This window comes from Eurosta solidaginis, chromosome 1 (genome assembly GCF_040869045.1).
Source record: "Eurosta solidaginis isolate ZX-2024a chromosome 1, ASM4086904v1, whole genome shotgun sequence".
NCBI classification, from domain to species: domain Eukaryota; kingdom Metazoa; phylum Arthropoda; class Insecta; order Diptera; family Tephritidae; genus Eurosta; species Eurosta solidaginis.
This window is the reverse complement of record NC_090319.1, coordinates 311,905,705-311,922,586: the sequence shown is the minus strand read 5'-3', so window position 1 is coordinate 311,922,586 and position 16,882 is coordinate 311,905,705. Positions and strand designations below refer to the sequence as shown.

General features: G+C 34.1%; 1 protein-coding gene across 12 annotated transcripts in view; it reads right to left on the bottom strand.

Moving 5' to 3' along the window:
• LOC137237648 (uncharacterized) overlaps nt 1-16,882 on the bottom strand; it is a 548,551-nt gene that overhangs the window by 480,106 nt on the left and 51,563 nt on the right. The window contains exon 2 of one of the 12 annotated variants that reach the window (XM_067761533.1): nt 2,907-3,134. The exons of the other annotated variants lie outside the window; for them this stretch is intronic. The gene's annotated coding sequence lies outside the window, so the exon portion shown is untranslated. The remainder of the gene's footprint in view (nt 1-2,906; nt 3,135-16,882) is intronic. 12 annotated transcript variants of the gene reach the window in all.

Genomic DNA, 16,882 nt, shown 5'->3' with positions numbered 1-16,882 from the left:
ACGCTTGAAAATAATTAGGTAGGTCCTAGGTACTAGTCAACACACTCCTCATCAATCTAGGGCGTTGATCAGACAATTACAAACAAGTTGTTTGTAGATTTCACCAGAGCCACCGACCACGTTGACATGCACAACCTCATTTTGTGGCCCTTTCAGTTTATACATATATCCTTAACTTGCGTGTAAATTGTGAAAAACCATTGAAAGGTTTCTGGGTTTTTTGTAGGCACTGTCAGATTCTGATTCAGCCATCAAAGTACATTTTGTGTGCTGGTGTAATCGTTTTCGGAACTGATTCATGTTCATTATTATTCAAATTTTTTGTTACGTTTTCCATAAAAATTCCTCCATAAAAAAGCATTGACTAACTTTGATAGCAGATTAACGACATTCAAAATTCTTTCGAAATTGCCTCCCGTCTGTCGAAAAAACTACAGCAGCATAACTGTAGCTTTATACCAGGAATATGAGATTTTTGCAATTCGTACCAGTTGCACAATTAAGGAATACCTAGAATACAGTATCGTTTCGAAGAAATGTGCTACTGCATTACAAAACTGTTATACTTATTACCACATTTCAATTGTTTAGTCAACAATTGACAATGCAACATCAACAGCAACCGTTCAAGCGTAATTGCAACAGTTCGAATGGCATAAACAAAAAGACGTCAAGCAAACAAATAAACGATAACATTTGTATAAATACACTAACATATATGGAGAGAAAACACAATTACACATACATTATAAATGCATGTATGAGTTTTATGCTAATATAGATATTTTCGCACTATTGTAAATATGTAGTACATACAGACCTACACGAAACATTGGATGTGATATAAATGGGACGCCATCTGCGCTCTATGGCATAACAAAGCAAAATATCAATTATTAGAGCTTTATTTGTTATCACTCATACGTCATGCAGGCAATTGAATGCAGTTGCCACCGATAGCATTGCAAACATGCCAATTATTCCTGGAACTTTGCTGAGCTTTGGTTAAATAGTCAAATAAATTCATGAGAATATCTCCAACAATGTGATATTTGTGAAGATATGCAGATTCTATGAAGTAAATATATACGCACATAAAAGCTAATCATTACAACGAGCTTATTGACAACTGTCGCTTTGTGTATTAGTTCGAAAAATACGGCGTGCTTCAGATAAAAAAATTTAATGATTTAATAATCAAATCGGAGAGTTAAAGCAGCCTTGAGAATAAAAGAGAGCGGGAAAAGAGATGGAGATGGAGTGACAGATGGTGGGCGAGAGTGGAAGTGAGAGTGCGAGTGGAAGTGAGAGTAAGATCGAGAGTGAAAGTTAGAATTAGAGTAAGAGTGAAAGAATGTAATAGTTTTTTTTTTTTTTTTTTTTAGTTGTACGGACCACCGTAATGTATATATATATGTGAATTAGGGTGGGCCAAACATTTTTTTCCATAAATTCTTTTGATTAGTTAATCGAGGTTGAAGTTCAAATTCAAATTGTATGAGATTTGTATGGAAAAACTTAAGTCGCCATGTCGCCATGAGGCACCTCTTTGGTTGTTTTGAATGATATTTTCACTCTATTAATAGGACAAAAATAGTTAAGTCCACCCTAATTTAGGTGTATATCCACACATATGTACATAGGAGGTACCGACTTAAACATATTGTAACGAATTTACGGAAATTCCTTTAACCTTCTACTAACGTTCGAATCACTAAACTGTTGAATAAATAACTCCACTGTTCTATTATGCAAAATGGCCTTTATTAAAGTACTTCACAATAACACATATACTTCGCAACTGTTATCTTGCTTAAATCAAACTGATTCTTATTTCTCAGATTGCGCTCTTTTATACTCTTCGATTTCCTCATTCCATACTTCTAGGCGTTTCCAGAATTTACTTAGTTACTGCTATAAAATTATAGCTACAGATGCACGTGTATAGCTTCTCATATGCGCATGTGTATGTGAGTGACACTTCCACAGATAATAATTGCCTACTTTTGGGAGCATCTCAGATAAGATTTATGCATGTGTTTTTTTTTTATATGCATGTGTTTGTGCGTCTCTTCTCCGCTGCGTGTACGTACATATGTGTAGACATAATGATTGATTCGTTTATGTAGATACAAGTGACTGCCTGTTTTATTGTTGTTGTGGCTTCATTTACTTAGCATCAGACTAATGATGTGAGTATCACTTAGTGTCACTAATATTCGTCACAATATATTACAATTTATACTTAATTAATTCACATATCTAAAGAAAGTGATTAATTCCGATACGTATGCATCACTTTTCAAACATAATATGTGTCATTGTTTTAAATATTATGTTGGTTCAAGAATATTTGATTGAATTAAGTATTAATAGATTATTGTGTACCAAATTTGTTTTTCATATATATATGTAACTTAAATCCTTTATACTAAATTAATAAGTTATTAGATGATTATTGGTCAAAATTTTTTAAAAGTAATTACTTTAATGACCGTTTTGAATGTACATATAAGTTATTTGTTGACAAGTTATAACGACGATTAGTGCAGTTGTCTTAAAACATCCTTTAAACAATATTAGTTTAAAAGTTTTTCAAGTAAGAAAAAAATATATCACAACCAAGTAACCAAAGATATACTTTTCGACCATTCCTCACTTCCCGATTAGTTCATATTATATATCAGTGAATAGTATCTTGCTAGCACAACTAATTTTGACGTTTTCGTCTTCTTCCCTTTCTTTACTTATTCATCACTTGCGGAAATTTCAAAGCAATTTTACTGCCACTTAACAATCGGGGAAGACTTGTTTCTTCACACTTTTATACCTTTCGTGAACACGAAATGGTATATTAACTTTGGTTCGATGTTTGTAACGTTGAGAAATATAGAAGATAGACTCACCACTAAGTATACCGAATTGATCAGTGCGACGAACTGAGTTGATATAGCCATGTCCGTCTGTCCATCCGTCTGACTAGCCCTTCAAATTTTGAGATATCTCAATGAAATTTGCCACAAGGATGTATTTTTGTATTATATTAGACGTTTGTCGGATCCGGTAGGATCGGACCACTATAACATATATCTCTCATACAACCGATCGTTCAGATAAGACGATTTTGGTCATTCCTGCCGTAGTTTAGAAAGTATAAACGTGAAACTCGGTGATATTTATTATAATATATCATAGATTTCATGAAAAAATAATTTCGATCGGAGCTATATATAATATATATCTCATACAACCGATCGTTCAGATAGAAACTTTTTAAGCCATTTCTCCCTTAATTTCCAATATAAAAACGTTAAATTTGTTGAAATATATTCTAATATATCATAGAAGATTTCCTAATAAAATCACTTTGATCGGAGCTATATATAATATATATCCCATACAACTGATCGTTTAGATAAGGGGGTTTTTTTTGCCATTTTTTATTTTATATTTCTCTTAAAAATCGTTTAGGTCTATATATTTCTTATCTTATACATCCGATTATTTAGAGATTGCTAACGGGATAAGATTATTGTTCAGCCCCATTCATGAAAGGTATGAATTCTCCGACACAGCCGAAGACAGTCCCGTCCTTACTTGTTCTTATTTACTTCACACCCTATTTTCAGTTCATTTTTCATTTTACAAACAAATTCTACACCGCATACCTCTTCTATCTTGCAAAGTACCTTGAGCTTTTTACCAAGTCACTTTCTTTGAATTGACTTCTTTAATTCCTCCAAATATCTGAACGCTTATTCGAATTTGTGCAATTTGTTAGCGATGCTTTTTTCGCTTTTATTTGCTTGTCAGCAAAATCTTACATTTGAATTTCTTACTGCTCACTTAGGCATTTCATATTAAGTCGTCTTTTGAGACAGATTAAGACAGCTTGTCCACATCAATAGAGGTGTTATGTAAGTAATCAGAGTAAAATGCAAAAATAACACGTATATAGGTTTCAGTTCAAGGTAGCAAAACCTTGCAGAAAGAAAAATATATATTTGGCAAAAAATTTTGCTAACCACTTGATCCAGCAATAAAGCTGCTTATCATTGTCAGCTTAAGTTAAAGTTTGAAACTTTATGTCAATTATTTTTTATTTATGTGACTTGAAGAAAATTCGCCTACACTCTGCAGGAAAATGAAAAGTTTAATGAAATTTTACTGCAGCATTCAAAATGTGAGAATATAAGCAAAGCATGAATTGCATTTCATTTCAATGACAATTTACAACATTTTTATTATTTTTCAAAAGAGGAGAATATTTTTTTATTATAAAATTAATTTAAAGAAGTAATGAAGAGACTGTCTTCAGCTGTGCCGAAGATCTCATACCTTACATGAATCGAGCTGAACAATAATGTGTTAAAGTTTCAAAAATTCATAAAATCTGAACAATCAATTGTATCTTTTGTATATGCAATTTCAATATTCTAGCAGTTAAAATCGGTTGTGTGAGGGATACATGCTATAGTGGCCCGATCTCGTTAGTTACGATAAATGATTAACCGGACACCCGAATATGTCAGCTAACCGAATTTCTTGATATCTCAAAAATATAGGGGCTATTTAAGCGACAGAATAATCCTTTTTAATACGAATAAGGGACCAAGAAAACACAACATCACCAGCGGTGTCACTCAGGGATTTGTTCTAGGTTCAACGCTATGGAATGTGGTGTATGACGGTGTGCTACAAATCCACCTTCCCGGAGGCACGGAAAATGTTCGCTTTGCAGATGATATTGTGGTAGTAGCAGTGACCAAGAAACGTGATATGCTCCAAGCATTATGTAGTGACGCTGTGGGAAAAATAAAGGAATGGCATGGGAGTAGATATGGCTGGCAATAAGACATATGTAAGTGGTTTTGATGAGCTCAAAGCGGACTGGGGATGAGTTAGTCTTAGCAATAGGAGATTAGCAAATAAATCCAATGCCTTTCTTGAAATATCTAAGAGTAAGCATTGAATCAGAGCTAATCTTAAGTAGCATTTCAGGGAGGTGGGAGAGAAAATATCTAAAATTAGTGGAGCCTAATGCGATTAATATCCAACATTGGCGGCCGAGGCGAAGCTGCCCGTCAGCTATTATGCAACCAGCCGGATAATGTTATATGCAGCACCATTATGGCACAGATTTAAATGGCCCACCAAAAAGTTTTACTAGCAGCCTAGCGTATTGCTGCTATACGTATAGCATGTGCTTATCGGATGGTGTCCGACGACGCGATCCTTCTTTTATCGAGGAAACTCCCAGTGCATATACTCTCATGTGAAATGTCCGATCTGTATAGCATTGGAATCAGCCGACCATCTGAAGAGGCTAAGAAAAACGTAAAGTCACTAATAATAGTACGGTGTCAAGAAAGATGGGAATAATCTAGAAAAGGGCGCTGAACATTTATGCTAGTTTGGAATTTAGGGGACAGGTACGAGCAAAAACACGGCGAACTAAATAAGCAGCACACACAGATATTGAGCGGGCACGGCGGTTTCAAGGAATATCTACATAAGCGTGGGATAAAGGAGGATCATTTCTGTCCACACTGTCCTTCCGAATTGAAAAGCGCAGAACACGTAATGTTTCACTGCCCTTGTTTTCACGGCGAAGGACTCTGTGTACACAGAGTTTTTGAAGAGGAGCCTTGATTTGAGGAGTTTGATGTTAAACACGCTAGAAGTGAAGTATATTTGACAACTACTACTACCAAAGTAGTGTAAATGAAGACAATTTTGCAATACTGAATATTGGATTTATTTATTCGACAATTCAGCGATTCGAACGTTAGCAGAAGGTGCATAGTAATCAGAAATCCCCAACATTCATGACAATACATTACGTTACAGTAACATACTTAGTGAAACTTTTACCTATGCTTCCACACATTTAGCAAACACTTTTGTCGTTCTTCAACAACAAAAACTATGTAAGTTTGCATGTCATAGCAAAATTCAATCACCCATAAAAAAGAACAAATTTCCTTACCAACTTAAGCTGTCTTAGATCTCACAATCTAATTTAATTTGTTGCTCTCTCTCTAATTTTTAAAGAAATTTATTACAACAGACATTTTCCGATAATATATATTTAATAATGTGCTTGAACAAGGGACTTTCCAGGAAACTCAACTAATGACACGCACATCCGTTTATTTAAGCTTAGCACACTCCCCATCATTTCGCGCATATTTTTCTTGATACGCTTTTGTGAAAAATGCCACCCTTCAAATCTTTCATTTTTTTCATTTTTTTTTTTCCTTTTTGACTTACCTTACGTTAGATCAAATGAAATTTAAATAGACTCTATTGACCATCACCCTAAGTGATCCAATGGAAGTCATGCCAATAGCGTTTTAGAATAACACCGACGAGGGCGCGCAAGACTTTGTTGATTTACTGTTATTATTATCGCAAAAATCTTTAAGAAATTTCCGTGGGTAATCAAATTTAAACGCTTTTATATGGCTTGTGTATATTTGATTAGGTAAAATTTTTGTGCGAATATTTCACTCACAAAGAGCAGTGGAAACCTGTCTTTAGTATTACTAAGGTATGTGTAGACTTCATTTTCTTTGCTCTTGGCAGCATTTGGCATTGCGCCTTGTTGTGAGAAAATCAAAGACGCGAAATAAGTGCATAAGTAGAACATAGCTTATTTTGTATAATTTCTAAAAATTTTCCGTTGAATTTTTCACTTTTTCCTCCGAAATGTTGTTTCATGTTGTTGATATTTTTATGCTGCTTGCTTTTATAAATTTATAATTAAATTTTTTTTTTTTTTTTTAATTTTTTTCTAATGCAATACCATTTTGTTGCGTGAAGTTATTTTTCCTTTTGTTTGCATTCGTTACATTTTGAATGCCCTGCGAGTGGCAGCACTTAATCGTAAAAGAATAATTAATAAAATTAATAAATAATTTAAGTAATTGGAATACTGCAAACCTAATATTAAATCTTACTCATATTATTATACAAAAGTTTGTAAATAAACTAGCAAGTTTTTAATACTTAATTCGCTAAGCCCATACTTTGCACAGTTATTTAAGGCATTAACGGAAGAAAAAAAATTTAAGTAAAGGAAGGGAAAAGAAGAGAAACGAAAGGTTTGTTAAAGGTGTTAATTCTTAATAGAAAAGAAACGAATAAGCTATCGAAAAGTTATGAATATGTGATCAAAAATTTGTCGAACAGTTATCGATATGTTAACAAAAAGATAAAGATTTATTGTATGAAAAGTTATCGGCCATTTATAGAAAAGTAATCCATATGCTATTAAAAATGTACTGAATTATTATACACATGTTAAAAAAAACTTGTCGATATGTTGTCAGAAAGTTATCGGTATGTGATCAAAAATGTATCGACTTACTATAAAAAAGTAATCAGTTAGTTATAGAAAAGTAATCGATATGTTACCAAAAATTTTTTGATTTACTATCGTAAAACTATGCAGTTGTATCGGGGTGTCATCAATTTCCTATCGAAGAAATCCCCATTTCTTTTCAAAAACTTGCTGAATTACTATCGAAAAAATATCGATACACTGTCAAAAATTTACCAGTTTTTCATCGAAAAAATCTCGAAAATTTTGCATTATAATACCAAAAATTGATAAAGTTCTATCGAAGATTAATCGATTAGCAACCAAGAATTTATCGATACGGCGTCAGAAAGTTATCAGTTTGTTATCAAAAAGTTGTCGATTTATCATCGAAAAGTTATCAGTTATTTATCGAAAAGTTATCAATATATTCCCAAAGACGTATTGATTTATTAACGTAAATTTTTGGAGTTGTATGTGGGTAACATCATTTTGTTATTTATGAATTTATTCATGTGTTTTCAAACATTTGTCGATTTGCTATCGATATATTATCAAAAATTTATCGGTTATTGATCCAAACCTTACCGAAAAGTTTGCATTACGTTATATAGCAGTAATTTGCGCTCCTTCGCAATGGCGTCGAATATACCAAGCAAACATTTTGGCCTGAGTATCATTAGAGCTCATGTTGATAACTAGCATTAATCTCAAGAACTCTCCCGGAATAGTGGCTAAACTTAAAAATCGTAGACTTCTCAGCAAAATGAGGGGATTTTCAATAAAACCAAAAATGCGGTTTTTTAAGTTGAAAAAAAAAAATAGTTTCCAACTTGTGGTTCTCTAACTGGACTCAAGTGAAAGATGTAAATACTACATTATTTGCACAAAAATAAAATTAAACATGAATAAACGATTTTTAATTTATAATGCTTCATTATCAATCAGGTGCATATTTCTCACAATAAACATCTATTGGCGTTGGTGGCACCACCTGGCAGAAATTTTGTTTTTGACGCCACATCAACTCGATATCTGATGTAGGATATCAACCGGAGAAAAGTGCAGGATTTTCATTTGAGAACTATTAATTTCTGAAAATCTTTCAAAGGTTGGAAAAGGCTTTGAGAATGGCGTCCCAAAACAATTCGAGAACTAGTATATATTTTAAAAATTTCTCAAAGGTTTAATAGTGATTGTAAAATGATATAGGATATCAACTTGAGCACTATTATATTTAAGAATAATTAGAGAATGATGCTGGATATCAACAGCAGAACAAAAATTATATATCTTTAAGAGAAATTTGTATTCCATGTTTGTTGGGGTAAACAAAATCTAGCTGTTACAGTATCTACAAACTATCCACATAATAAAAAACCAATATTTTTGTTATTGATATTAGAGGAAAATTGTAAAGTTTACAAACGGCGATGGTTACTAGGACATATTTCCGAATTTCACTTCCTCACCAGCTAGCTTTTCGGGAGCTGAGCATTTAACTCGAATCTACAACATTCATATCAGTGCAAAGGCAGATGCCTTTAGCTACTCAACCATATGAATGTCCCGTTGCTCGCTATACATTTGGTCTCTAAGGATTGCCTTTTTGTTTCTATTTGTTTCCATTCCTTTTATTCACCATGTAGGCACATACACTCTGTATGAAGTTTATTCCTAATAATGTGGATATGATTTTTAGGCGCGCTTTTGAAAGCTGAGTAGCTAAAGGCATCTGTCCTAGTAACCATCGCCATTTGTATACTTTACAATTTTTCTATACTATCAATAACAAAAGCCATTGTATAAAGCAATATGAGCAAAGCCCACTAATTAAATACGTATGATCATATTGATATAATAGTAACAGCGGAAGTATTAAAATCAAATACTCTAAAAATCCTAACAAATGTTACTAAGCTTTCAAAAAGCGCGCTTAAAAATCATATCCAAACTATTAGGAATAAACTACATACAGAGTGTATGTGCATACATGGTGAATAAAAGCAATAGAAACAAAAATGCAATTCTTACGCCCCGATTCTAGTGTGGTAACAACATTCTTCCCTCACGGTAACGAAATCATGTGGCAACTTTTACACCCTTTTGGTATTCTACCCGTGATAGTAGCCGGATAATTTTTTACCCACAAAAGTAGGTGGTTAGATCGAAATAACCACACAACAGCTGTTGTTCAGAAAAAAGAAAAACTGAAAAATAAAGAATTGTAAGCGCAAATAAGTAAAGGTAATAGTAAAAAAGGGTTGCCTATTGCTATACATATTTTTTTACATTATGTACTTTCACAGAATAAATTACAATATACCTATGTAGAAACTTATCATGCATAATAAGCATATACACATCGTCCCGTTTATTCGTTAACCTCGTATCTACAAGTGACACATTTTCGGTAAAGCGAACACGGTTGCCACACCATGTTTTCATTTGGGACCAAAATTCATCGAAAAAAGGACCAAATTTTTGTTTTATTTTATTAGTATAAAATACAAAATTTTAGGATGTTTCCATATAAAATTTTACTAAACATAGTGAAGATTTTCTTTAATTCAAGCTGAACAAAGAAATATATGTGCATGAAACCAAAAATGGTTTGACATAGGATAAGTCTATGTCTTCCACCAACCAACCGTTGTGAATTTAGTTTTGGTCACAAAGCTCTTAGTTCTAGCATTATATTGCTGATTGCAATAAAATAAAATGTATAGTGTAGTTAGGTTTTAGTAAGAAACGGTTCAAAATTTGCGGTCTAGTGTTGCCGAACTATGTATGTGGAAAACTCAGTAAATATAATTGAAACTAGGCAATTTTGTTAGTGCTATTTTTATATATGCTTACTTTTCCTCTTAACTTTTAAACTTCATATCAGAGCCTAGATTCAGTAGGTGAAAGTTTTGATCCCAGGCCTCAGGGGTTCTGCTAGCACCTACGGGAATAATTTTATACAAAATATTTCTTCCGAAATCAAATCTCTTTTGCATTTGCTTCCTTCTGTCTTCGAGTTAAAATATTTCTTGTGCCAAGATACTTAGTTTTCAATTATCTTGCGCGGCTTAGCACCACAATAGTTCTGGAATTCCTTCAACTCACTGAGCTGGGTGAGAAAGATTTAAATATCAACGTGCCAAACGAGAAGTAATTCTTAGAATTTGTTTGTATAAGTTTTGAAGTGTTAGGCTCTCGGCAGAGTGCTCGCTATAAGCTATGCTAGGCGGGAAGCAATTTTTATTTTCATATATTTTACATAGTGTTGTATAGCCGATCGAAATATCTAGCCGTTGTTAATATTATTATAAAACAAGAGTTTTTTTGATTAGTCGGTTATTTTATTAACAATTAATGACAATGTGTTTGCCAACACTTTTCTTTTTAATGCCTGGCATAAATTATATCCTAGGTGAAATTTTATTGTTCTGGTACATTTTATTGACTAAGCAATTTTTTATGGTAAGGGTTCCATTGAAATAAATTCAAAATAATATGGGGGCTAACGAAAGTATGGCGAAATTTTGGGCAATATTGTGAATTTTTACCTGAGTGAAAAAGAAAGAAAAGTATAGTGGCTACTGCCTAAAAAGGACCAACATTTAAGAAAAGGGACCAGTGGACCAAATGGGGTTGGAAGGGACCATTTTGGTCCAAATAGACCAAAGTGGTAACCGTGAAAGCGAAGAAAACTTCCTTTAACATTTTTTCACAGACACTGGTGAGTTTTTCGGTGATGACAGCGTTACCACTTGGGCCAGAATCGCGGATAAAAGAACTGGTAACGATATTCGGTTACATAATGTTCTGGGTACAATTTTACCGGTAAATCTCAGAATCGGGGCGTTAGAGACTAATTGTATAGCGAGCAACGGGACATTCATATGGCTAAGTAGCTAAAGGCATCTGCCTTTGCACTGATATGAATGTTGTAGATTCGAGTTCAATGCTCAGCTCCCGAAAAGCTAGCTGATGAAGAAGTGAAATTCAGAGACATGTCCTAGTAACCATCGCCGTTTGTAAACTTTACAATTTTTCTCTAATATCAATAACAAAAACCATTGTATAACGGAATATGAGCAAAGCTCGCTAATTAAATACATAAAACCAATATTGCCGTACAAAAAACCCTACCCCAAATGCGGCCTTAAGCAGTGACTAAAACACTGCTGAGTAGTTCAGCTGGAGTTTAGATTTAAGCTTGGCTTAACCAACTACCGAAAACCGGGCCACAAAAGGTAGGCGAATCGTCGCTGTGGTAACCGAATTGTTAAGACAGCGGTGTTTAATGATTGATGATGGGCTTTGGAGTTTGGCAGTCCTTGAAATATATCTGGCCTAACAAAAAACGTTGCCTAACAACACCTTCTGGTACTACATACAGAGTTTGAACATAAGATATTTTCAAAGGAAGGACACAATAAAGAAATACTTAAAAATAAACAAACTTATAACACTCATACAATCACAAAATAATTTGACAAATTTAATCGTTCTTCTGGAGTAAGTATATTGAAATAATAAATCACACAAAATACAGAAATAAATGCTGATAAGCTGCTTTGTTACAATTTAAACAACTTAAATAAACAAGTAAGGAAGGCTAAGTTCGGGTGTGACCGAACATTACATACTTAGCTGAGAGCTTTGGAGACAAAATAAGGGAAAATCACCATTTAGCAAAATGAACCTAGGGTAACCCTGGAATGCGTTTGTATGACATGTGTATCAAATGAAAGGTGTTAATGATTATTTAAAACGTAGTGGGACTTAGTTCTATAGGTGGACGCCTTTTCGAGATATCGCAATAAGTGTGGACCAGGGGTAACTCTAGAATGTGCTTGTACGATATGGGTATCAAATTAAAAGTATTAATGAGGGTTTTAAAAGGCATTATCCCTTAGTTGTATATGTGAAGGCGTTTTCGAGATATCGACCAACATGTGGACCATGGTGACCAGAACATCTTCTGTCGTCTACCGCTAATTTATTTATATGTGTCATACCACGAACATTATTCCTGCCTAGATTCCAAGGGCTTTTGATTTCGCCCTGCAGAACTTTTTCAATTTCTTCTACCTAATATAGTAGGTGTCACGCCCATTTTACAAAGTTTTTTCAAAAGTTATATTTTGCGTCAATAAACAAATCCAGTTACCATGTTTCATCCCTTTTTTCGTATTTGGTACAGAATTATGGCATTTTTTTCATTTTTCGTAATTTTCGATATCGGAAAAGTGGACGTGGTCGTAGTCGGATTTCGGCCATATTGCATACCAAGATAAAGTGACATCAGATAAGTACGTGAACTAAGTTTAGTTAAGATATATCGTTTTTTGCGCAAGTTATCGTGTTAACGGCCGAGCGGAAGGACAGACGGTCGACTGTGTATAAAAACTGGGCGTGGCTTCAACCGATTTCGCCCATTTTCACAGAAAACACTTATCGTCATAGAAACTATGTCCCTACCAAATTTCAAAAGGATTGTTCGACTTATGGCATTAAAAGTATTCTAGACGAATTAAATGAAAAAGGGCGGAGTTACGCCCATTTTGAAATTTTCTTTTATCTTTGTATTTTGTTGCACCATATCATTACTGGAGTCAAATGTTGACATAATTTACTTTTATACTGTAAAGATATTACATTTTTTGTTAAAATTTGACTTAAAAAAAAAAAATTTTGTTTAAAAGGGGACGTGTTCGTCATCCGATTTCGCTAATTTTTATTTAGCATACATATACTAATATGTGTAAAGTGCCTACCAAATTTCATCATGATATCTTCAACGACTGCCAAATTACAGCTTGCAAAACTTTTAAATCATCTTCTTTTAAAAGTGGGCGGTTCCACGCCCATTGGCCAAAATTTTTCTAATTTTCTATTTTGCGTCATAAGGTCAACGCACCTACTAACTTTCATCGCTTTATCCGTCTTTGGTAATGAATTATCGAAATTTTTCGGTTTTTCGAAATTTTCGATATCGAAAAAGTGGGCGTGGTTGTAGTCCGATTTCGTTTATTTTAAATAGCGATCTGAGATGAGCGCCCAGGGACCTACATACAAAATTTCATCAAGATACCTGAAAATTTACTCAAGTTATCGTGTTTACAGACGGACGGACGGTCAGACGGACGTACATGGCTAAATTAATTTCTTTTTTCACCCAGATCATTTTGATATATAGAAGTCTATATCTATCTCGATTAGTTTATGCTGTTACGGGTTACCGTTATGCGAATAAAGTTAATATACACTGTGAGCTCTGCTCAGTTGAGTATAAAAAGAAGCGGGCAACAAACGAAATGGCAGCACAATTGAGAAAGGCAATAAAGCCTAACAAAATACAAATCGGAAGGCCAGCACAAAAGGGAAAACCAACTTCACTAATCACCGAAAACCCGATAAAATCAAATAAATTAACAAAGAAAACAATCCGAATCAGTTACAGTAAAAACAACAAACTATTGCTATTTAAGTAGCAGTAGAATAAACAAGCAGTCAACAAATTAGGCAAAATGTGACACCCAGAAACAGCATGAAGGAGTAAGTAAAAATAAAAACAGAAATATGAGTAAAACAGATAAAATGCTCCGCCAAATATGGAGTGAGATGGGCGAACTTTTGTACTACTTTACAAAAATACTTTTCACTTCATTTTTGTGAAGAGCTACCTGAAAGCACTTAAAAAAAGTTGAAACATTAAATCAGCCATTCACTTCTATCAAAAATTCAATTTGGCACACCAACAACAATAATCGTGCTGCAATAAAAGCTAGCAATAACTGTAATATCTAAACTGTGAGCGTACAATAAAAAAAATTATCAAAGAGGAAGAGTAAAAGTGAATATAAAAATAACAAAAAAACAACATCAACTAATAAAGTATTAAAACAAGAATTAAGGTGGAAAATTTCAATGAGAAAATAAGCTAAAGTGGAACACTACAAACACGTAAAATGATAGGGGTTTAATGTTGTGTTGTAATATATACCCAAATTTTTTGCTACAAAAATAAAATTACAAAATTGATCACTTTTAACTGAGTTTATATTTCATACCATAACATTGAATTTAAAGCAACTTCATGTTGGATTACTGTCTTTGTACTTAAGGAAAGCTTTGAATTCATTGACACTGAAATATAAAAGAAAAAATCCGCTAGATAATGCCATGGTTCAAATATTCAAACAGTGCCCGGAAGTAATGTAACCCTGCTTCCAAGTGCACTACCACTATGTACGAATTCAGACTATGTAAGATAAATTTCGGCCCGGAAGTTCAACCGCTCAACCGAAATAAACAGGCAGGTCACCTTAAAGCAAACAAAATTCACTGCATCTGATAGACATATTTCAAAATAAATCTTCTCAACGAATAGTAATGACCTTCCCAAAAAGCTACCAACTTGAAACTTGACAATCCCGTTAATAATGCAATATATCAGGAAAAAAAATGCCGCACGGTGTCACTCTACACAAATATGTAAAGTCGAAATTGATTGGTAACTTGTCGCTCAGCAAGAGATATGCACATACGAAAAAAGGGAGGCATTCACTTAAAGCGATATGGTGATTTCTTTTCTACACCAAAATGTCGCCACTTTCAGCGCCCTGTGAAATTATAGCCACTTAAAATGTTCAGTGCCACCCTGCCTGACTTGAAAAGAACAAAAATTGTAACCATTTTTACAAAAAAATACAGTTCGTGTGTTTGTTCGCTGTCAACTGTGATCGCAAGTTGCTTTTGAGTGAGGCATGATACGACACATATGTACATATATAGCATTCGCTTCAGCTTCGTTTGATCCATAGCATTCGATTCAGCTTCGTGTGATTCATCAGCTAATTGACAGGGCTGTTTACTGCACCATCGATGGCAGTGAGGGCAAGTAATGTTGCATTTTTCGCCATTTTTAGGGGTAGGTTGTTGAGAAAAGATAATGATGCCCTCTATTGAGGCTAAGCTGATTTTACAACAGAACACAACTTTTTGAAGGGTTGGCGTGAAGGCGACATTTTCGTGTAGAAAAGAAAACACCAATAGTTTCGCACGAGTAGTTCACTTACTACCCCCGAACTGGTGCTAATCCGATGCACAGAGGAACAGCTGATAGCTATACTTGTACCAGCTCTTAAATTTGAGCTATATATGAACCAGCGAACTAGTTAAAGGTGTTCGTTGAAAGTAAAACGAGGGAATAGAACTGGAGTCGTTTCAGGGATGATTAAGAATGTAAAGCAATGCTATATGAGTAGATAGAATTCCACTGGTTGGCGTAGTGCGTGACCTTAACAAAATTTTCCTAGAGACTGGAAAACTAGTTATCACTTCTGATATAAAAAACTATGCATGATATAAAAAACTAAGAGATTTAGCTCAAATGCGGAATAAAGATTTTTTTTTTCCTTGACTAAGATTCAAGGGCCATGAAAAAACCTTCTTAAGAGATCTTGTTTAGATTAGAATTTTTACTGGACGTAATTAGTTGATATCCCTTTCAGTATAATAAGGTGTATTAGCAATGTCTACTCAGTTCCAACAACAGTTCACGTGCCCAACGCTTTTATTTACTTTTACGATCAACGCCCTAGATCGATGAGGATTGTAGTGACTCGTACCTAGGATCTACCTAATTATTTTCTAGATTTTATTATTATTATTGCTTAATGTAATTATTCTTATCAATAGAATGGTTTAATTTAAAATTTTTTTTAAAATTATATTATTTTCAAGTTTTCAATTTTTATTTAATTGTACATTATTTCTCATTCTATTTAGTTCATTTTGTGCCTCATTATTCGAAAAGATGCCTTGGTGGAACCTAAATCAAATTATATAAAAAGTTTGGATTCATGGTTCGTTATTCCTCATACTGAGACAATTTTATACAACTTTTCCTAAAAACGAAAGGACAATTTTGACGAGCTTTCATTTCGACATCATTCGTTTATGTACACAGTTTTAAGCGGTAACCGAATGGCAGCACTTTGGTTGCTGCCCGTTAGTGAGGATCTCACAACAAGGAGTGGAGGCGCAAGCATCACGTCTGGTCCCAATTCTACCTTAAGACCCAAAAGAGAGTGGCGAGTGCCAAAGCGAATCAAATGCGATCCAGGGTACTCTACATGGTAGCTAAACTAAGGCTAACAGGTAGGGACTCGGACTGAATAATCACCTTCTGGAGCCAAGGTTGTGAACCAGATATAACGTTGGCATCTGAAATCAGCTTTAAGCCATACAAAAAAGGAAAGTATATCGGTCCCACTAACTCGTCCCACTAGTAGCCTTCTGGAGAGCGGCTTGTATCAAATCTATGTCAAAGTTACGAAATACATCACTCATAAAGTTCTTTTATTTTTGAACAGAAAACTTAACAAATAAAAGTTAAAACTGTTTACGTTTAAAAGGAGTATATGTAAACTCAATGACTTTGGAATAAGTTGTTTTCGCAGTGCGGGCATAAAGTAAAAGGAAAAAGCAGTCGAAAGTCGCTTGTTTTTAATAAGCAAGAACCAAAAAGGTGCAAGCTTTAAAACGATGTCAAAGGTT